The sequence below is a fragment of the Erpetoichthys calabaricus genome, chromosome 4, assembly GCF_900747795.2.
Source record: "Erpetoichthys calabaricus chromosome 4, fErpCal1.3, whole genome shotgun sequence".
In the NCBI taxonomy this organism is placed as follows: domain Eukaryota; kingdom Metazoa; phylum Chordata; class Cladistia; order Polypteriformes; family Polypteridae; genus Erpetoichthys; species Erpetoichthys calabaricus.
This window is the reverse complement of record NC_041397.2, coordinates 196707814-196730636: the sequence shown is the minus strand read 5'-3', so window position 1 is coordinate 196730636 and position 22823 is coordinate 196707814. Positions and strand designations below refer to the sequence as shown.

General features: G+C 36.2%; 1 long non-coding RNA gene across 4 annotated transcripts in view; it reads left to right on the top strand.

Moving 5' to 3' along the window:
* The window catches only part of LOC114650484 (uncharacterized), a 605078-nt gene that overhangs the window by 114056 nt on the left and 468199 nt on the right, over positions 1-22823 (top strand). For all 4 annotated transcript variants that reach the window (XR_007934844.1, XR_007934843.1, XR_007934842.1 and 1 more), the window contains exon 2: positions 18569-18610. This is a non-coding gene — a long non-coding RNA (uncharacterized LOC114650484). The remainder of the gene's footprint in view (positions 1-18568; positions 18611-22823) is intronic.

The window sequence follows — 22823 nt, the reverse complement described above, 5'->3', positions numbered from 1 at the left end:
GGTTTTTTGATAAGCAATTAGCATTTTGGGGCTTGTTAGTTTGTCTTCCTAGTGTCGACAATTTGCTTTTTTAATGATTTTATTGTCATCTGCTGGTTATTTTCCTTTTTCTCTGTATTTGGTGGAAAAGAGCTGTCTTTTGTGGATATACTGGGAGAATTCTAATCAACCTACTATTTTTATAATGCGAACAAGCTGTACAATACTGCATAAAAAAAATATACAAATTCACTAAGCTGAGAACTACTTAAAAATATTTTAATGGTTTACAGTGTTACTGTAGTTTTACCAGGGCTTCCTCTCTACCTTTACCTTTTCTCCCCCTGTCTGTTTATGCTTTTGTTTTGTATGAATTATTTTGTGATTTATGTTACACAATATGCTTTTGTTTTATTTCTTTTTGTATTGAATTATCATCATTTAGTATTTTCTTGTTCAATAATTATTTTGCAATTTTTCGTTGGATGGATTTTTCCAATTTTATTTTTTTTATTTTTAACTTTAGCTTTTATTTTATCTCTGATTTTGGCAGATTATTTGGTAATTTTTAAATTTCTTTTGGCTTCTTTAATATTTAACTTTGTTTTTTAATTGATTCTTGATTGTATTTTTTTTTCTTAATATTGCTGTTTTGGACAGTGTTGCAATATTTGTTTGTGTTTCACAATTTATTTTATAAAGTAAAATTATTAATTAATAGATTTGTTTCTTGAGGCCAAGGGCTTTACAGTTCACTTCCCTAAAGTTTAGGCCTCATTTCTGTTTTTGGCTTTAAGGATTCTGCAACTCTTTGAAGTATTTGGAACATTTTTTTTAAGTCGGTGTTCAAATCATAACAAACAGCCTTTCACAATAAAGGTTTATTCATGAAAAGAAGTAACTTTACTAAGCACACATTACTCATTATAGTGGCTTGATGAATTATACATACCCACATATCTCTGATATTTCTCTGTCTCGTCTACCTGTCTCTAGGCCTGTCACAGTAGTTCATAATCGCCTGATTGTGATTATTTGACCTGACCATGATTATTTTGCATAACCTTTAGAATTAGTTCCATTCATCTGTATAAAAATAACTGGATGAAATGAAAATGTTATATTTCTGTCACTATTTCAACATTATTTTCCACCATGTAATGTTTGACTGGCTCTAGTTTAATGATGATCAGTGTTGGGGAATGTTACTTTTAAAAGTAACTTAGTTACGTTACTCATTACTTACAAAAATGTATCTAAATATGTTACTTATTAATAAATGTGTGCTCTTTATTGTATTGTATGAAAAACTACATTTCACTGGCCAACATTTGTTGATAAATCCTAAACCCAAGAACCATCTTGAAACTGACCATAGATGCAGACACATTTGATCATTTTCTTGTGTCTTATAAATACTGCAGCTAACCTAGCCTGGGACCTAAGAGGGGCACGCTTCACAGTTGGCCGAGAACTGAACTGTCTGAAGGGGAGGAATACCAGGAGAAACTGCAATGATCTCTGGTTCACTGCTGCTGCAATTATCACTGGTTCACTGTGACCCAAAAGTGGGTGGATTAAATTTAACCCTTGACACATGCAGGATAATATCTATAGTTATAACTTTTCTTCAATATCTTTTGACTTAACGTACCTGCACTGGTTTTGAAAACTGCTTGCAAAAGTGACACCAGATGCAGTGAAATGCTGCCGCCTACATGCTGCCGCTTACACATGTTTCCCAAAGTGGTCATTTTCAAGGAGAGGCTGGTTATGTGGGTGTCGTAATGATGAAAGAGTGAAAGCGCCAGTTATACATGCAAAAATATTTGAAGTGCATCTCTTCATCATGAAGGTCACCCACTCACAAGAACATTATACTTGCCCTCCCTTTACCACTTTGATTTAATAGGTCTGACACTCCACCTTCTCCTTTTCCTCTTAAAGTCAGTAACAACAGACATAATTTCTCTTCCATCAGCAGAGTCTCACTGTGACATTGTTAGGTATGTTGCATTGACCAAACACTGTAACCTACTAACTGACAGAATATCATGGCACTGATTGAACTGGCTCCCACAAGTATAGAAGTATTATTTTGGTTGTTTACCTTGCAAAAGCTTCATGTGAAAAAGTATAAACCAGGCATTATTCTGAAAGCAGCAGGTAATGTCTTTACATAGAAAAGGCAATACTTGCTTCTTGCCCAGAATCTGCTTTGTCAGTAAGGAGCATGATTGTCAATGGTTATGGATGACAGACATATAGCCTGTTTTGGGCATAGTACATTGTTTGTTTTGAATATTGAAACCTTGGTTATTGGTTATCTGTTATTATTTATGTTATATCTGCTCTGTACAATAATTTGTCTACAAAGCCTAAAAAGCAAACAAATGCAATTTCTCTGTTTATGTCCAGTGTTAAATGGCAGTAAATGGATCTTTTTCATAAGGTGTATGTTTATTATTAAAAAATTGTTAGACTTATTCTATAATAGTGGTATAAAATGAACAGAAAAAGAGAAATCGTTAATCCCAATTATTTGTAAGACAAGTAATTGTCATCTAAAATTTCATAATTGTGACAGATCTCTCCTTATGATTAACACTAGAATTACCAGAGCCTACGAAAAAACTCGTAGATCCGTCCCACCTTAAATCGCGTCTTAAATCCGTTTGCACCTCTCCGCCAGAGTCTTTTGTCATCTAAATGTGCTGATAAACACAAGCTACTAGCAGCCAGTTATTCCATCCCCCCACCGATTCAGAACAAACTTCTCCTAGCTCATGCCTTGCCTTGATTTGATTATCTGGGATTGAAGTGGAGTTTTAGAGTGGAAATAATATAGCGTTATTTGGAATACACGCATTTCATGTGTGTTCCGTTTCTATAGTAGTCTGTGCAAACACATTTTTATAACAGAAACGTTTTTCATATTCTAATAGTAAATGACAAAGTGTAGGCATAAACTATATAACGTATGAAGCCTGAAGTCCATATATCAAAGAAACACTTTCACAAAAGGTACAAATAAGAGAACATGTGCGCTTTTATTCAGTCTGTAACAGCCGGTGTAACTTATGATACTGGTAAAGGTTAGCTTTTTTTTTTTTTTTAATTCACTTTTCATTCTCGCAGTCGCATTCAGAATCAATCCATACAACCCCATCTGACATAAAGACGTTCTATAGCTCTGCAGTGTACCACGATGCATACTACCGCCCCCCCCCCCCCCCCCCAAAGGGTTCTGACACACAAACGCAGGCGAAGCTGCCTTCTTCGTATCTCACCGTCACTTGAAATCAGCAGTTCTTAGCATTGCACCACGCAAGCTGTCGTATCAACCACCAACTGTAACTTGCTTTCTTTATTCTTCGGTTATAGTCTTGAATAAAAGTGCACTTTTATTTATGTGAAAACAGCTGTGTCAGATGGGGTTGTATGGATTGATTCTGAATGCGACTGCGAGAATGAAAAGTGAATTTAAAAAAAAAAAAAAAAAAGCTAACCTTTACCAGTATCATAAGTTACACCGGCTGTTACAGACTGAAATCAAATTTATGTTGTTATTCTAAAATTGTAAGAATAAGAGCAGTTCACTTCTCGAAGTGGAGCCGTGCGGGATCGAACTCGCCACCCTCTGATTCCCAGTCAGGAGCTGATACCATTACGCCACTGCGGCGGTTGTAGTAAGAGTGTCAATGTGGCATGCTAACGCGGCTTTTTTTTTTTTGTGCAGTTATATTTTTGAATAAAAGCGCACGTGTTCTCTTTGTACCTTTTGTGAAAGTGTTTCTTTGATATATGGACTTCAGGCTTCATACGTTATATAGTTTATGCCTACATTTTGTCATTTACTATTAGAATATGAAAAACGTTTCTGTTTTAAAAATGTGTTTGCACAGACTACTATAGAAACGGAACACACATGAAATGTGTGTATTCCAAATAACGCTATATTATTTCCACTCTAAAACTCCACTTCAATCCCAGATAATGAAATCAAGGCAAGGCATGAGCTAGGAGAAGTTCGTTCTAAGTCGGTGGGGGGATGGAATAGCTGGCTGCTAGTAGCTTGTGTTTATCAGCACATTTAGATGACAAAAGACTCTGGCGGAGAGGTGCAAACGGATTTAAGACGCGATTTAAGGTGGGACGGATCTACGAGTTTTTTCGTAGGCTCTGGTAATTCTAGTGTTAACTGACTGCTACATTTGCCAACATGTGAGATTTGTAGCAGAATGATATTGCTGTAACACCATAACCCCCTCCCCAAATCTACTGAAGAAAAGTTTTAGAACTAACCACTTCTGTTTTGTTAAAAACATGACATGCAACTTTAAGTTAACAAGAAATGTTTTTACAAAGCTGTTGACAGTGAGTGCTTCATCAAGGGAAGCAGCATTCCTGTCAGTATTGCCAAAATATATATTTGAGTTGGATAGAATTATTTGATCAACTTATTCATGGAAAATTTCCAATGCCACCACGATATATCAACAAATTTTATTTGCTGCAACCGAGGTATACGTTTAAGAATTGAAATATTATAGATAGATCCATAGATCAGTTCCAAAAGATGCAGTGGTATTATATTGCAGATATACATATACAATTGTATTTGTTTCTTTTAACCTCCACTCTTTTGCTAACAGGTTTTTATTTTTGCCTTCCTAAAGTGGCTATTGATTAACAATGATAATCTAAATAAAATTATAGCAAACATATATAAATACTGTGACCACAAGGGGGCACAACTGAGCCCCAATCCTTAGACACAATAGTACCTAACACAGTCCCGGGTTCAGATGAAGGATTTTATTTCACAAAATTATATCACCAGATATGTACAAACAACTAAGCCTCTCTTGAAAAGCAAGTGCATCTTTTCTCTCTCTGTCCCTTTTTCTCTCTCCCCCCTTCTCTTCCTCTTGTTGAGTGCTGTACACTGCCTGCCGACTCTGACTCATCCAAGTGAGGTGGTGGGCTGCCTTTAAGCTGGACCCTGGAATGCTTCCGGTAACATAATGTGTTCTCTTGGAAGCACTTCTGTGTCATGTGCAAACCATGGAGGCCCACCCCAACAGCACCCTCTAACATCATCTAGTGCTGCACTTCCGGGCTCTAACTCCCATGTACCCCTGTGGGTGTCCAAACTGGGACTCCTTTTGAGTATTACTGCCACCTGTTGTATGGGGGATGGAACTGCTCCTGGCCTCCGGCTTCTGCTTGCCCATTCTTTATGTACCTCCGGCTGGACAAGAAGTAATTGTCCAGTCGGCAAATCCGTTTGTCCTTTTGTGTCATTTACTGTATACATGTATATAGTAATAACACCGCAAACCAAAAAGTTCTCCATTTCATCATTTTACATCAATGGCTTCCTTAAGACATTTATCAAACAATGAATACATAAGAGACGCCCCAGACCTTAGCAAACAATTGGCACCAACCTGATCTCCCATTCTGCCTGATATAGTCTTCCTTAACAGCACAGCGTATATAAAACCACAGCACGCATCCTCTCCAGATCTCGCATTAAAGTAGCACATAAACCAGGAAACACTCTACGGACAGTTCTTTTTAAAGCCAAAAGCAAGAAATCTGTAGCAGAGAAACTAAATGCAGTATACAGTATACCATAGAGTGCATGCCCAGCTGTATACATGGGGCAAATATATAAAACATATCTAAAATATCTAAAACACTCGCAGCACATATACAAGAACAAATTTGTAATAAGGAATGACACATGGTCTCTGATATATGCACATACCAATTCAACATTAAACACATTTAACTGGGACACAGTGCAAGAGTGCCAAAGTGCTGTCTGAATCATGGCTATCAAATGAAAATTCGATTAGCAGACACTTGAACATGAACTCAGCATATGCAGGCTAAAAATATCCAGATAATAAAAAGACTTTAAGACCTACACCCTCTGATCCCCACCTTACTAATAACCCCCCTACACTCTCCTACCCCGCCTTCCTCATTTTCTATATATTGCCTTTGATTCCTTTATGTCTAATAATTTTCCTCTGATGATGACACCTGGTAGGTGTTGAAAGTTCACGATTAAGACTATGTTAAGATTTATTCATTTTCTCCCGTTGTGTGTGTGTGTGTGTGTGTGTGTGTGTGTGTGTGTGTGTGTGTGTGTGTGTGTATGTATATGTAATATATATGTATACGTATGCTCCCAACCTCAACCTCATTTATATGTGTATACAGTATATTAGGGCTGGAAATTGATAAAACAAAATTGTTAATTGAATAATTGTATGGAATTATTTTTTTTTAATGTTATTGATTTTATGGTAATCATTCCATATAAATAGATCAATTTTTACAAAAAAATAGGATTGAAAACAAATCAACCCCCACCCCCTGAGAAAGAGATCATGGCCAACGGAATAAAACTTAAAAATAGTAAAAAATAAATAAATTGATGAGTATAATAGGCGGATACAGATAAATGGAGAAGAAACAAGAAATGGGGAGAGAATCTACTTTCTCAGTGCTTTAAGAGCTTATTCTAAAATATGCCTTGCACAATACGTGTGTGTTGATCGCTGCCAGGTCAAGTGTGTTATAGCACACTGGCCACGTGTGTGTTCCTGCGCGCACAGAATAAGCTCACGCCTTCTGGTGCACAATGTCAACGCAGCACAGAGGAAAAAAAGAAAGAGACAAATACTGTATATGGGACATTGGGTATAAATTTATTGTACTTGTAAAAGTTAGCTTTTTTCAGTTTTATCCTCTCAATCACGATCACGCTGTACCCCCCCCCCCCAACCCCGCCCCTCCTGATCTGACTCTAAGTAACAGCGCCAGCATAAATTCACACCCGATCTGACGCTGTTTGTTTTCAATTAATATTGCATTAGTGCAATGATGTTTTCTGGTTGGTACTATTCAGGTCATAAAATAATTTCTTCAAAATGTCATATATATTGTCTCTTTCAGGTGTGCAATAGAAACCACAGTATAGAGAGAAGTGTGCGCATTGCAACAGGTACAAATGTCGTAAATGTAGGAAGGACGGGTCCTTTTGTGTGTTTGAACTGTTAACATTTGAATGTGATGATTGCATATAGCGTTGAACTGACCTCTCTGTACTATTGTTGCCTCTGCATGCCCTGGAGTACAAAAGAAAGAGCACCATACAGCAACGTGGAGGATGGCAAGATCGGGGGAAAAAAAAACATGTGGTGTTATGCGAATGAATATGAATAATGTTTTGACATCATAGACCATAAGGTGCATACTAATTCAGCGTGAGCAGGAACACTCAATAAAACTGAATAAAAAAAAATCAAGTGACGGTGAGATACGAAGAAGGCAGATTCACCAGCGTTTGTGTGTCAGCTTTTATACCTCCAGATCAGAGAATGTCAAATGGCAAAACACGACTCACATCTACAGTTACTTCAAATAAAAACTAACAGCGTCAGATCCCTAGGGCGGTAGTATGTATCGCAATCGTGGCTGAGAGAATAAAAGTGAACAAAAAAACCCAGTAACTTTCACAAGTCCAATAAATGTACACCGTCTGTTACAGACGCAAACCAAATGTATGTGTGTACTGTATAATATTAACAACAAGAGCAGCTCACTACTGAAAACGGCAAATAAAGGAGGCAGATGGGATCAAACTGGGGACTCTTAATTACAAGTCAGCAGATCTTACCATTATGCCACGGAAGCTGTTGCTTTACCCTTGAACCTTTTGTGAAGGTGTTTATTTGATCTTTGGACTTCAGGCTTCACACATTATATAGTTTATGCCAACATTTTGTCATTTACTACTAAAATATGACAAATGTTTCTGTTTTAACAATGTGTTTACACAGATTATTATAGAAACGGGACACACATGAAATGCATGTGTTCCAAATAACGATCTATTATTTCCACTGTAAAACTCCAGCATTTAATTCACTCCCAGATAATCAATCAAGGCATGAGCTGGGAGAAGTTTGTGCATGGTCTGCGGCGGTGGGTGGGGGATGGAATAGCAAGCTGCTTGCTGCTTGTCTTAATCGGCACATTTACAGGACAAAAGACGCTGAGGGAGAGGGTTGAATGGATTTACGAGTTTTTTCATAGGCTCTTGTAATTCTAGTGTTAAAGTAGTCTGAGCAAATATTTGTTAATACAAACTGAAGCTTCTGGATTGGTATATAGTAGTTTGATCCATGCACAAATATTCGGGAGAAACCCAAATTTCTCTAATGTAGTGAAAAGGTAGTTCCATTCAGTCATACCAAATGCTTTTTCTGCATCCAACGATAATAATGTCTCCAGGGTGTTTGACTTTGCAGGTGAATATATTAAAATAAACAGGCGTCGAAGATTGGAAGCTAAGTGTCGGCCTTTAATAAATCCAGTTTGATCTTGTGATATTACCAAAGGCAGCACTTTCTCCATCCTTCTAGCTAGGACTTTGGAGAGTATCTTAACATCATTATTTAGAAGTGAGATTGGTCTGTATGATGCACATTGTAATAAGTCCTTGTTTTGGTTAGGAAAGATGGTGATTAATGCTTGGCGCAAAGTTTGAGGTAGAATTCGATTGTCTCTAGCTTCTGTAAATGTTGCTAATAAGAGGGGAGCTAGCTGAGTGGAGAATTTCTTATAAAACTCGACAGGGTAGCCGTCCGGGCCTGCTGCTTTCCTGCTCTGAAGTGACTTTATAGCATCTAGTAATTCTGATAGCACCAGAAGTTTATCCAATTCCTCTGCAATAAAAGTATCTATTTGTGGTATCTGTAATGTATACAGAAATGTATTAGATTGTGTGTTGTCTTCTTTGAACTCAGTAGAATATAAGGATTTATAGTAGTCTCTAAATGTTTGCTTATATTTTTATGGTCAATAATTGTATGGAATTAATCGTGATTAATCGCATCTCTAACATTAAAACATACAGTCATAAAATAAATGCACAAATCATGAAGTATATATTCACTGAATCACAAAATTAATGTAGAATCAACACAAAGGAATTTTTTAAAATTTTAATGGTGTAGTTTAAACTTAAACAATGACTCAAAACCTGACATTTTAACAAAATACTACTTGAGCAATTACAACCTGAATTTAATTGTCTTCCAAAAAGACAAGTTGAAAGGAAGGCAATAAGAATATGAGGCCAATGTGTTAATACTCAAATTGGCATAGCATATGAGACAGACATGTGAAAGTAAAAATTAAAATATCAAGACGACTGTTGACTTTAAATGCACTGCTGAAGATTGATTTAATTGAAAGAATAAGCATCTCTTAAATGGGCATACATTAAAATGTGTCTTAAAACACCATAAATGCCATCCTCAATTGTTCATCACAAGTGTTTATCAACTGGTGCCCAATGAGAGCTACCCATGTATGTCGTTTAGGACAACCTGTATGAGCAGGGAAAAGAGGAAACAGCTGGGAAATGCATCACTGAGTGCTGTGTCTGCGAACACCAATCTCCAAACTGCCTTTTTTTTTTTTTTTTTTTTTTTTTTGCTGGTGTCACTGATAGTCTCACCCCTTTGGACAGTTTAGCATAGATTTAATGCTTTTGTGTTTGTCAGAATTGTGGTGTGCCCTTGGATTTTTTGGGTTACAAAAAGTGTAAATATGGTTTGAAGACATTGCTCTTACCTTCACCTTTGCTCTTGGCACACTAAATAAATTCCCTGTAGCAGCTGTCTCACTTAAAAACTGACGCCATGCATTACTTGGGTGGTTATATTGAGTTTTCTTTGCATAAATTAGCAAAGGTTCTGCAAACTGGAATAATGGGTAGGGATAATAATTACACTTTTGTTTCATAGAATTTTTTTCATCATATTAGGACAGTAAACACTATGAGTTACCTGGTAGACTGACAAATTAAATACAAAGGCACTTGAGACTTATTTTGGTTTTAGTACCACTCAAAGAAAATGTATTTTGTGTGTATATGATGTAAAACTGATTTGATCTTCTTACAGAAATCTAACATGAAAAAAGTAAAGAGAGAGTGTAATTTTTACCTTTGTTATTGTTCTTTAGTATTGCTCCAGGACTACCATTAACATCTCTTTATGTCACACCCTACGCCTATGTTGGTATGTATAAATCAAAGAAATTAATACTGACATGTGGCAAGGTGTTGTGAAATGTGTAATTTGAAACTTTTAAGTAAAATTTTATTTCTCAAAGGTTTTTAAAAGTGGTATGTAAATATGGTACTGGATGTGTATGTAATTCTTTAGGTTCACACTTAACTTTTTTGTATTATTGTTTCGTAATAAAGTATATCTATCTATCTATCTATCTATCTATCTATCTATCTATCTATCTATCTATCTATCTATCTATCTATCTATCTATCTATCTATCTATCTATCTATCTATCTATCTATCTATCTATCTATCTAATGTAAAACCAAACCACCGCCTGATGCGATTGCGTCATCACTGGCCCTGGATGTGAGAGTAATTTTTAACGTGTTAAACAGGCCAGAATTAATTGCAAGAATTAATATATACATTTATTATGAACTGTTTTGCTGGCAGACAGTCACAGACAGAGTGGTTTAAGATTAGGAGGAATGCAGGTCAATCAGTAAGATGGCAACAGGAACAACATAAAAAGCCAGTTGGCACGTGTGAACTCGGTCATTAAAAAACTTCCTGTTTGGTGTATGGGATCATCCTGGTACCAGTATCGGGTTTGTTCAATCTGTCAACATTTTTTTCTCATTTACACATGTAGCAATATTTTAATAAAGATGGACTGAATATTTTAATTATACCTCATCATTTTGGGCATTTTATGTCAAGGGAGCAGGTATGTAAAACATAGACTAATTGTGGGACATGGCATGTTGACTGACAAGGCTATTTAAAGTTTTGGTTTTAAAGCATTATAAAAAAAAAAGTAAAATCAGAATTATGAGTTAGTATTTTCTATTTGCGTTAATGAGAAGAACTTAGCATTAAATGACAGTCTGTGATCGCAACTTTAAGTGTCAATGTGACAGACTCAGATACAAAATGATTCTTTTAGAGCACAGGAAAGCATTTTGAAAAACTGGTCTGAGGAAACTTGTAGACTGAAGTGCAGAGTAATGAGATAAAAAAAAAGCATGTTGTGGATGGGTGTGGCTGTAAGTTTTACTAAAGAAGATAACAAGCTAATCATTCAGAATTAGAACTATAGAATTATAAAAAGGCTGGTCATTTAAATGAAGTACAAAAAAAATCTATTAAAATATTGGAGCTTGGCACAGCATGTCTGGAGTAATTCAGTGCCAAAATGAGTGCACATAAAACAACCATTTTTTTTACACACCACCCGAGCCCCATCAGTATGGTCTAACTTCGGACCTCTAGAGCTCTGCTCCATTGAAGAGGCTGGATGTTACATAAACACCCAGTTACACTAGTATTAAAATTAGAGTTATGGGCGTGTTTGAATGGTAATCCAAATAACATACACTTGCAATTCAATTGGCTGTCCAGAAGAGCTCCTGAAGCTTGGAACTGCAAAGGTCTCCAGCTGTATCCATCTCTTTCTTTGACAATCGAATGTCAGCTTTTACCTTTGAACAGTGGTGTTCAATTTAACTGCTCTAGTATATATGTATATTAGTTTAAATTGGTGACATTTTTTGCTGTGAATATGCTATGTTCATCAGTGATTTGTCAAATGTTTTCTTGGAAATTCACCATGCAGCTGGCTTAGTCAAACAATTTTTTTTCCCCAGTGTCCCATGATGCTTTGTGATGCCAGTGTGACATCACAGAGCTGTGCCCAAGCTGCTTTATACCTTTGTGATGTCGCTGTTCCAGTCCGATTTACACCCTGCATGCGTTTAAAAGAAAAAATCCACAGTATTTTCACTTGTGAAAATGTGTTTATTCTACATAGATTTGTCGTATTTTTCATCTTCACTGCTGGATTAAGCATGCTCTGTTCCTCACTATGTAGTACAGATCAGGTACACATGCATTATCTGCTGGTACTCTGAAGCTCAAACAGGACTTGCTGATACATGGCAATCTTTGAGTCCAAGTGAGCAGGGCTGCAGCCAACTTGCTGTTCATACTCTTGGTCCATATGAGGGAAAGGGGCGTGGGTTGAATGCATATTCAATTAGTGATGCTGTGCAGAACTTAGTCAAAAGAAACCTTAAAGGTTCATGAACCCCTCTCCCAGAGCTTCATTAGTTAAATATATACTGTATACTGCTCACAAAATTTAAGGAACACTTATTAATCTGAGTATAGCATCAAGTCAATTAAACTTCTGGGATATTGATCTGGTCTGTTAAGTAGCAGAGGGTGTTGTTAATCTGTTTCAGCTGCTTTGGTGTTAATGAAATTAACAACAGGTGCATTAGAGGTGCAACAATGAGACGACCCCCAAAACAGGAATGGTTTAACAGGTGGAGGCCACTAATATTTTTCCCTTCTCATGTTTTCTGACTGTTTTTTCGCTAGTTTTGCATTTGGCTACGGTCAGTGTCACTACTGGTAAAATGAGTCGATACCTAGACCCTACAAAGGTTCCACATGTAGTTCAACTTCTCTAGGATAGCACATCAATATGTGCCATTGCCAGAAGGTATGCTGTGTCTCCCAGCACAGTCTCAAGGGCATGGAGGAGATTCCAGGAGATAGGCATTTACTCTAGGAGAGCTGTAGAGGGCTGTAGAAGATCCTTAACCCATCAGCAGGACAGGGATCTGCTCCTTTGAGCAAGGAGAAACAGGACTAGCACTGCCAGAGCCCTACAAAATGACCTCCAGCAAGCCACCGGTGTGAATTCCTCTGACCAGACAATCAGAAACAGACTTCATGAGGGTAGACTGAGGACCCAATGTCCTCTAGTGGGCCCTGTGCTCACTGCCCGGCACCATGGCGCTCGATTCGCATTTGCCATAGAATACCAGAATTGGCAGGTCCACCACTGGAGCCCTGTGCTTTTCAGAGATGAGAGCAGGTTAACCCTGAGCACATGTGACAGATGTGAAATGGTCTGGAGAAGCCATGGAGAACGTTATGCTGCCTGTAATATCATTCAGTTTGACAGGTTTGGTGGTGGAGGGATGCACAGACCTCTACAGGCTAGACAACGGCACCTTGACTGCCATTAGGTATCGGGATGAAATCCTTGTACCCATTGTCAGACCCCATGCTGGTGCAGTGGGTCCTGGGTTCCTCCTGGTGCACAACAATGACCAGCCTCATGGTGAGATTATGTAGGCAGTTCCTGGAGGATGAAGGAATTGATAGCATTGACTGGCCCCTATGCTCGCCTGACCTAAATCCAATAGAACACCTCTGGGACATTATGTTTCTGTCCATCCGACGCTGCCAATTTGCACCTCAGACTGTCCAGGAGCTTAGTGATATCCCGGTCTAAATCTGGGATGAGATGCCCCAGGACACCATCTGTCGTCTCAGGCATGTGTACAAGCACATGGGGGATATACAAACTAGTGAGTATGATTTTGAGTTGCTGGAATGAAATTTTGGCAAAATGGATTAGCCTGCCGCATCATTTATTCACCTTGATTTTCGAGATGTCGTTGAATTCAGCCCTCTGTAGGTTGATAATTTTCATTTCCATCTAACGATGTGGCATCCTTTCGTTTCTAACACATTAACCAGTCCATATCAGTATAGATATCCAGCATGATTTTTTTTCCCATTGAGATCTGATGTGTTTTCAAAGTGTTCCTTTAATGTTTTTGAGCAGTTGATACTGTTGCTACACAATCTACATCATTTTCTAAAGCTGTTAAATTCAACATAATTTTGAATCTTGAACTCACCTCAGTTCTTTCAGCAGTCGCCATAGATCTTGATGGAGCCTCTTGGGCCATGGGGACTTGCTTTGACATTTCAGGCATTTCGGGCATTTTCTTATGCTTTGCAGAAGAAAAGTGACTGTCCAGAGTTAATTTGCACTTACAGTATGTGCTGCCACGATCTTACAAGGTGTGCAAAACAGGTTACCTCAAGTTTTGTGCAAAAAAAAATTCTGAATGTGGTCATTTTAGTTGATTCTTCTGGAAAATGTATTGTGGACTGTGCTTGATTTTTAATTTATTTCAGTGATTGTAGAATCACAGAATCCTGGATGGATGAATCCTTGTCTGATGTAGTAGATCCAGCAGTGACTCTCAACAAGAAATTACTATAGTAATCTTAGATGAGATCTTTGATCTTTCTGGGGACGTAATGCTGGTTTAATGCAGTTTCCACCAGCTGGCTTGGCATAGACCCATATGCGTTGGCAAGGTCCAACTACAATATGACCAGGTTTCCTTTCCCTTCCTGTGCCTCCCTGATGAGCTGTGTAATCACACCTGTGTGTTCCAGGCAGCCTTGGATGCTTGGAATCCTGCCCTTCTGTATTGAGGTGTCAATGCAATTGTCTTGAGGAGGACGTCAGTCAGGCGTCCAGTAAGTATACTAAAGTCTATCTTTCAATCCATTCAAACAAATTCTGTTCCTCCTTCCCTTTTGATTTCAGTACATTTTGCCAAGTTTGGTAAAACATTTTGTAAGTACCCCAGATTCTTGACTAAGTGAACTCCATGGGGTTTGCTCATCTCAAAATATACACATATATACACAAAATATACACGTATATACACATTGAGAAAGTATTGAAGTATTTTAAAAATATATTATGAGCATCTAGAACTTGTAGAGGAACTCTTACAGCTTGTGTCACACAGCACATGTCAATCCTGTAGTCTAATACTTTCCAGACTCTTTGTAACATATCATTGTCAGTGGTTGACATGACAGGCATGATGTGTTCCTTCATTTCCTCAAGTGCCAAAATAGAGAAAAAACAAAAAAAGGTAACTCTAAAAACTGGTGCATGTTCATATGATACTTGGTTATTGAGTAATGCACTTTTGGAAGTTTCTTTTAAATCTGTGTATATGCTATATTTAGAGGTGTTAATCCAATCTTGTTCACAAAACAGTTTTTTGATTTTCATAACATGGCTTGAATCATAATATAAATCTCACCTATCTAATTAAAGGATAAATTGGGTATTAAAGTTGATTTTATTTCTTCACAAACATGTTACATGTATAATCACGTTCTAAAGTTAATTGTTTTTTTTAAATTAAATAAAAACATCTTGCCTATACCAGTGGTTTAAATTGCACAGAGGAAGAGCTTAAAAACGTGCCATTTTTCAAGCCAAGACAGTCTTTGAGTATTCATTCATCCATGCCTTGTGAATAAACACACATTGCAAAATAGTTTATACATGGCGTTTTCTTGTTAAAAAATGACAATATTCTGAGATTCAGGTTTTTTAAAAGAAGACCAGCTGTGTGTAATAGTACCACATTTCAAATAGAAAATGTATCCTTACCACAAGAATATGCGATAAAATTAGCTTTTGTTGTCACAGACATGTATCAGAAATGCGGAAGGCTCGGATCAGTACTCAACAGCTGTCTTGGCTTGAAAAATGGAAATATTTGGCACATTTTAAGCTTTTCTTCAATTCCTGATTCTCTCCATTGTAAAATGCCAGAAATGCCATGGCATTTTTTTATCTTCCAATTAAGAAACTCAGGATGAACTTTAGGGTTTGCCGCTAATGATTATTTTGATAATCTGTTAATCTGGAGTTTATTTGTTCAATTAATTAATCAGTTGAATTGTTAAAAAAAAGATTTAATATTTTCATTTGAAATTAAACAAATAAAGTGCATTAAATGGAACTTTTCACCAAAAAGAAAGTCTGTTTAAAATGTTCTGATAAATATATATAAAAAAAAACAAAAAACTTTTAGATATTTTAAACAAAATACTGGTTTTATACAACATTCATATAATACATTGAAAATAAATAGCAATAAGTTAAAATAGAACACTTAGCACTTCTGGTTCACACACACTTCCTTTAAAACACAAAAGTTTTTAATAAATTAACTAAATTCGCCAAGTGGCTTATGCATTTATATGCACATTAAACCAACACTTCAAAATTAAACATGTAATTTAAGTTATACTTTTTTTTTTTCCTTTCTGTGACAGAGATGGTTTATTGGAAACAATCTGACCAAAGATGCTAAATCTTTGACCACCACAATATTTTACCAATGAAGAGTCTGTTACACCATCATGACTGTATTAGTTTTTTTTTTTTTTTAAAGTAGTTTTGCACAATGAACATTGTTGTCATATGTTGGAGAAATGTCCAGACTATTTGTCTTTTGCAGCAAAACAAGTGGTTTCATTTGTGTGGAACTCAGTTTGTTTCCTATGTAATGTGCAGAGTTTGTTTTAACTGAAAGTTCATATCTTTTTGTATCACCATTCTCCTTCTTTGTGTTTGGACACCTTTTGCCACAACAGATTCTTTGGCACATTTTCTTACAGCCGACACACTGTTTCATTTTGCTGCATGTTATTTGGTGTTGGGAGTGTGCTGTTAGATTTCGCATTTGGTATTGTGTGATCCTGCCACAGAATCTGTTTTACGAGCTAAACTAGGAAGGCTGCAGCAGTACTTGCACATCATCACATCTTCCTCCAGATTGCATAAAAGTTGAAATCCGATAGCCAACTAGTCTAGCATTTTTGCTTTTCTACCTTGTTCCTATCTTTTAACTTGGAATAGTGATACACGTTTCAGTTGTGATTGATATGTTGCTGTATTCACCACTGCACCAGTAGTATAGTGCAGTCTTTGGTGTGTGGGCCTTTTTTTTATGACTGACAAAACGTTTTTTTACTTGGACTAAATACAGATAGTAATGCAGCACCATAATTTACCAGAGTAACTGCATCAAGTTAAAAAAAACACCCAAATATGGCAAGTGAAAATCTGAACATTTTTTTTTAGTCACCTATTGTGAAAGTCTGTTGCATATGCAAGTGTTTCACTTGCATTGCAGAGGGCTGAACTATGACTCCTCACTTCAAACCGAAAGTCATGTCCTTATGCCTAGCCTAGCAAACATTGCATTCATATATATGTATCACATAATGCTGAAGCAACATTGACCTTACTGCAATGTTGGCAAGTCTTCCTTTCAAACTGCATTGCTTAGCAGATCTTTGATATTTTAAAATAAATTCAACCAAAGTTGAATTTTAAGATGCAAATGTTGAATGTTGACTGAAATCAATTTATATTTTAAATTTTATTAATTTATATTAAATTATACATTTAGATTCTATTTATTTATATTATATAATTATATTTTATATTTTATTGTTGTATTAGATCTTGTTAAAATTATTTTTAAAGTAATATGCCTACATGTACATGTAACTTTTATTTAAATCATTATGCTTTATTTAATGCAATTAATGTCTGTTTTCCTTCCTGAATCATCACCTGTTCCTAATGAGAGGAACTGTGTTTTAAAATGTAGCTATCAATTATTCCAATTAGACTTCTTTAAACCTTTAACTTTCCTAATAATCTCTGTGTGATATTTTTAGTAAAACATACCCTGTCACATAGCTGGAACCTCAATACAGTTTTCAGGTGTAGCATAAAATATTTTTGACTTTATTTTTTTGGGTCAGATTTTTTAGTTGGACCACTCTTTCATTTTGTGATCCTATGATTTCCCACACAGTCCAGATAGAACAGCCAGAACAGGAGTTAAGTGTACAGTATGTGTATGTGTCTTGGTGTGCTGTGAGTTACTAGTGAGTTCATTTGGACAGCTAAAGACTGTCATAATGTAATTTCTTTGTTTTTTCTATAAGCACATCTCACATTTTATGTACAACAATGCATTATATGTTAGATATAATACAGTTTTTACTTCTTAAAATAGCAATGAATATTCAGTAGATGTTTGTGCACATACTTAATTCATCTTTAAAATGCAATGATGAAATTCAAAAATTTTTCATTCTTTTCATGATATCTCTAAGCACTTTTGTAGGAAGTGAAAGATAGCTCCAGATCATTTAAATATATCTATAATATGTATAATTGATACCCAAAAGATGAGAAGTGGTAGCAATTTTCATCTCACCTCTTTTGGGATTGGCAGGTATCAAAAAACAGATATTGACTGTCAAAGTGCCTGGAAAGCATGTTAACCCTGGATGTGATATACTATCTTGTCATTATTTGTGTTTCATTACTACTTTGTCTTGGTGAGAATTTTCATTGCAACAGGTTTAGCATGTACTGTAACCTTTTAATGGGTCTGAGATTTATTTATACTTAATATAAATACCCTGTACAGTATGACAAAAATGTGTTTTTAGAAGGCAGGTAACATTTTTCAAAGTAAATTTTGTTATATTTTAACCATTAAAAATATAATAAATCTTTTAAAAGATAATACATGGAATGTACATTGAAAATTCTACTTTGCAAGTTTTTAATAACAACAAGCAGACATAAAGAATGGCAGTTTAATCTGTTATTGATTCTTGGATGAATGACTCATAAACATTAGTTTCATGGCTAGTAAAATGTCTTGGATATACAGTATTATGTGGAATCTAATGTGGGATACTTATTTATGATGCAAACATATAAAGTCTTTTGAACTGAGTAAAGATTACTTTTTTCTTTTAGGAGTATTTGGATTGCAGAGAAGCATATCTTCTGTTCTGCTTGGTATGTATTTGCTTATATATTTCATTTGATTGCTTTGGTGTATGGAGTAGTATCCATTGACCCATTAAAATATATATTTATAACTTTTCAAATTGCTAAGAATTTTTAACATTTTGTTTACCTTATCCTTCTCTTTTTGTTTGATTATAAGGACTAGTGTAGCTAGTGCTTGTAACTAAATATAGCAAATTTTAATGTCTCACTACTGCTCGATCAGAAAGAAAACAGAGTAGAACAATATGCAGTATTCAGAATACTAATGCCATAAGATAGACAAGAATTTGATCCTGGTCAATTGCCCTATATTTTGTTATAGTTCTAAACATGCATTATAATGTTGCAGATATGCAGTGTCAAATACTTGTATGTTTACCCAAACCAAACACTATAGGGCAATATTAATTATAACATTACATTTGCTTTAATAGTTTATATTGCTGCATTACAGCAGTTACAGTCATGGTCAAAAGTTTTGAGAATGGCAGAAATTTTAATTTTCACAAAGTTTGGTGCCTCAGTGTTTATGATGGTAATTTGCATATACTCCAGAATGTTATGAAGAGTGAGCAGATGAATTGCAATTAATTGCAAAGTCCCTCTTTGCCTTGAAAATGAACTTAATCCCAAAAAAACATTTCCACTGCATTTCAGCCCTGCCACAAAAGGACCTGCTGACATCATTTCAGTGATCCTCTCGTTAACACAGGTGAGAGTTTTGATGAGGACAAGGCTGGAGATCACTCCATCATGCTAATTGAGTTAAAATAGAGAGGTTCAATTGTTGTGAAAAAGACTTCAGGATGCCCAAGAAAGTCCAGCATGCGCCAGGCCTGTCTCCTAAAGTTGATTCAGCTGTGGGATCGGGGCACCACCAGTGCAGAGCTTCCTCAGGAATGGCAGCAGGCAGGTGTGATTGCATCTGCACGCACAGTGAGATGAAGACTTTTGGATGATGGCTTGGTGACAAAGAAAAACATCAATAACAGACTGATATTCTGCAAAAGGTACAGGGATTGGACTGCTGAGGACTGGGGTAAAGGCATTTTCTCTGATGAATTCCATTTCCGATTGTTTGGGGCATCCAGAAAAAAGATTTTCCGGAGAAGAAAAGGTGAGCTCTACCATCAGTCCTGTGTCATGCCAACAGTAAAGCATCCTGAGACCATTCATGTGTGGGGTTGCTTCTCAGCCAAGGGAGTGGGCTCACTCACAATTTTGCCTAAGAACACAGCCATGAATAAAGAATGGTACCAAAACATCCTCGAGAGCAACTTCTCTCAACCATCAAAGAACAGTTTGGTGATGAACAATGCATTTTCCAGCATGATGGAGCTCTGTGCCATAAGACAAAAGTGATAACTTAGTGGCTTGGTGAATAAAACATTGAAATTTTGGGTACATGGCCAAGAAACTCAGACCTTAATCCCATTGAGAACTTGTGGTCAATGCTCAAGAGGTGGGTGGACAAACAAAAACCCACAAATTCTGACAAACTCCAAGCATTGATTTTGCAAAAATGGGCTGCCATCAGTCAGGATTTGGCCCAGAAGTTGACTGACGCCATGCCAGGGCGAAGTACCGAGGTCTTGAAAAAGAAGGGCCAACACTGGAAATATTGACTCTTTGCGTAAACGTAATGTAATTGTCAATAAGAGCCTTTGAAACTTATGAAATGCTTGTAATTATACTTCAGTATACCATAGAAACATCTGACAAAAAGATCTAAAACACTGAAGCAGCAAACTTTGTGAAAACCAATACTTTTGTCATTTTCTTTTGGCCACGACTATATGTCTCTGTTGGACGTAAGAATGACAGAAATTAAAATGTGACAGCAATCCTCTAAATTATACTGTCTTTCTGACATTCCAATTATAAATTTTTGTTTGGACAATCTATCCTGTTAAGAGTAAGTGACTGCAAAAGAAGCTCATAAGATACAAGATAACACTACACATTTATAAATCAGTCTGGCAGGAGGACAAACATTTTTAGATAACAATATATAGTACATAAAAAGTAATGTCAGTAAATCATCGGAATACAAATGACAAACATGAAAAATGATCTTGTTAACATAGATGATGAAAGTTCATGCCTTGCAATGCTTATGAAGTACCATAGTGTTTTTTTTTTTTTAAAAGATGACACAGTCATAAACTGAGATAATAATACTAAATGTACGTTTCATTTACCTTGGATCTTGTGGTTCTTGTATATAAGATAAAGTAAGCTATAGAACTTCATACACTATTCTGGCTAATAATTATCCATAACAATAATTATGTTTAAGGTCTGACATAGTGGACTTACATAAAAACAGTTTGTACTGTATATATTAATAGTTTATATGTATGCTGTCTGTTCAGTAGTCAATCCAATGCTGAAAGGCTGGTCTTTTAACTAATTTCCGTAATCTTCTAGGAGTGATTTCTAAAAGCTCATCTCATCACTTCAGGTAAATGGTAGGCTTGTAGTTGATACATGCAGTGACATATATGCAACCTTCCTTCTCTTTCTGAATTATTTTCATCCATTGAATTTGTGGTTTTGTCATTTGTATTATGCAGGGGTGTTGCTCTTTGCATTTTTTTGTATCGTGTTTCCTCTGTTTTGTCTAAATTGTTATTATTTTTTATTTCTGTTAGTGGTTTTCAATTAGTGACTTTATTCTTTTTTTCATTGTTATTTTAATATATTTCCTTGTGTGTTTTGTGAATTGTTATTTTGTTAATTGTTAAAAAGACTCCTGATTAAGTAGTTACTCATAGGTGGTAATTATAAAAAGTATTCACTCCTTAGAATTTGCCAAATGTTGTTATGTAGCATTGAATCATAGTGGATTTCACTGTTTTGACACTAATGAACAAAAAAAACAGATCCCTGAAAAATGGTCTAAATTTTCTGTATAATTATAAAGCACAAAATCATTTATTGTGTAATGATTTATGTGTGTAAATCATTACTGGTGGAGCCAATTGGTTTTAAAAGTCACAAAATTAGTTAAATGGAGATCCCCTGCATGTAGTCAAGGGATTTCAAGTGATGGTATTATAAATGCTTTGTATCTGGAAGGTCTGACTTGTAGTGAGCCAGTATTGTCACCTAACCTACACAAAGAAGATAAAAGAACATGCAGTGCAACTGCGTGAAAAGGTGATTGAAAAGTTAGAGAATGGATACAGTTAAATGCCCAAGTCAGTGAATAATGGAGCACAGATAAATTAGTCATTAAGAAGTTAGGAATATGGCACAGCTGTAAATATGCCTACAGAGGGCCGTCCACAAAAACTGAGTTATGTGTAAGAAGAAGACTAGTGAGAAGGTCATCAAGAAACCAATGAAAATCCTGAAGGAGTTACAAGCTAAAGTGGCTAAGAATAGAGAGATTGTGCATTCAACAGTTATTGCTTAGGCTCTTCACCTGTTGCAGCATTACGTGAGAGTAGCAAAGGAAAAGTCACTTAAAAAAAAAAAAAAAAAAGTCATCTGTAATATGTTCTATAGTCTGAGGAGACTGATATTGAGCTTTTTGGACATCGGACCAACCACCATAATAGATGCAGGCTGAATACATCATCCCCACTGTGAAGGATGGTTTATGGCAGCATCATGATATGGGGAGGCTTCCTGCAGCAGGCCCGGGAAGGCTTGGATGACAGAGGATGAATGAATGCAGCAAAGCACTGGGAAATCCTGGAGGAAAACCTGATGAAGTCTGCAAGAAACGTGCCCTGGGGGAGGATTTTTTTTCACCAAGACAACAACCCCAAACATAAAACCAAAGCTACACAGGATTGGCTGAAAACAATACTGTTAATGTCCTGAGATCTGTAACTGAGAATTTGGGGCTAGACTTGAAAAGGCTCATGAGCTGTATATTATCTGACAGTGTTTCCCCAGTTTTGCAAAGAAAAGTGAGAAACAGCATCTAGATGTGCCAAGCTGACACCAGACTGTCATGGCAGACAAAGGTGACAATAAAGAGTCCCTCTTGTTGAACAATGTCAAAAAACCAAATTAAACCCACTCTGATTCAATATTGTATAACAATAAAATATAAAAACCTCCAAGGGGTGAATGCTTTTTATAGGCAATTTAGCACAAGCTTCAATATCTAGGGGGTATTTAAATGACAGGTTGACTCTGTCTACTTGCAGTGGTGTTAACTTCATAGATGTTTCTTTGCTTTCTTTCTCTGTTCTTTGTATCA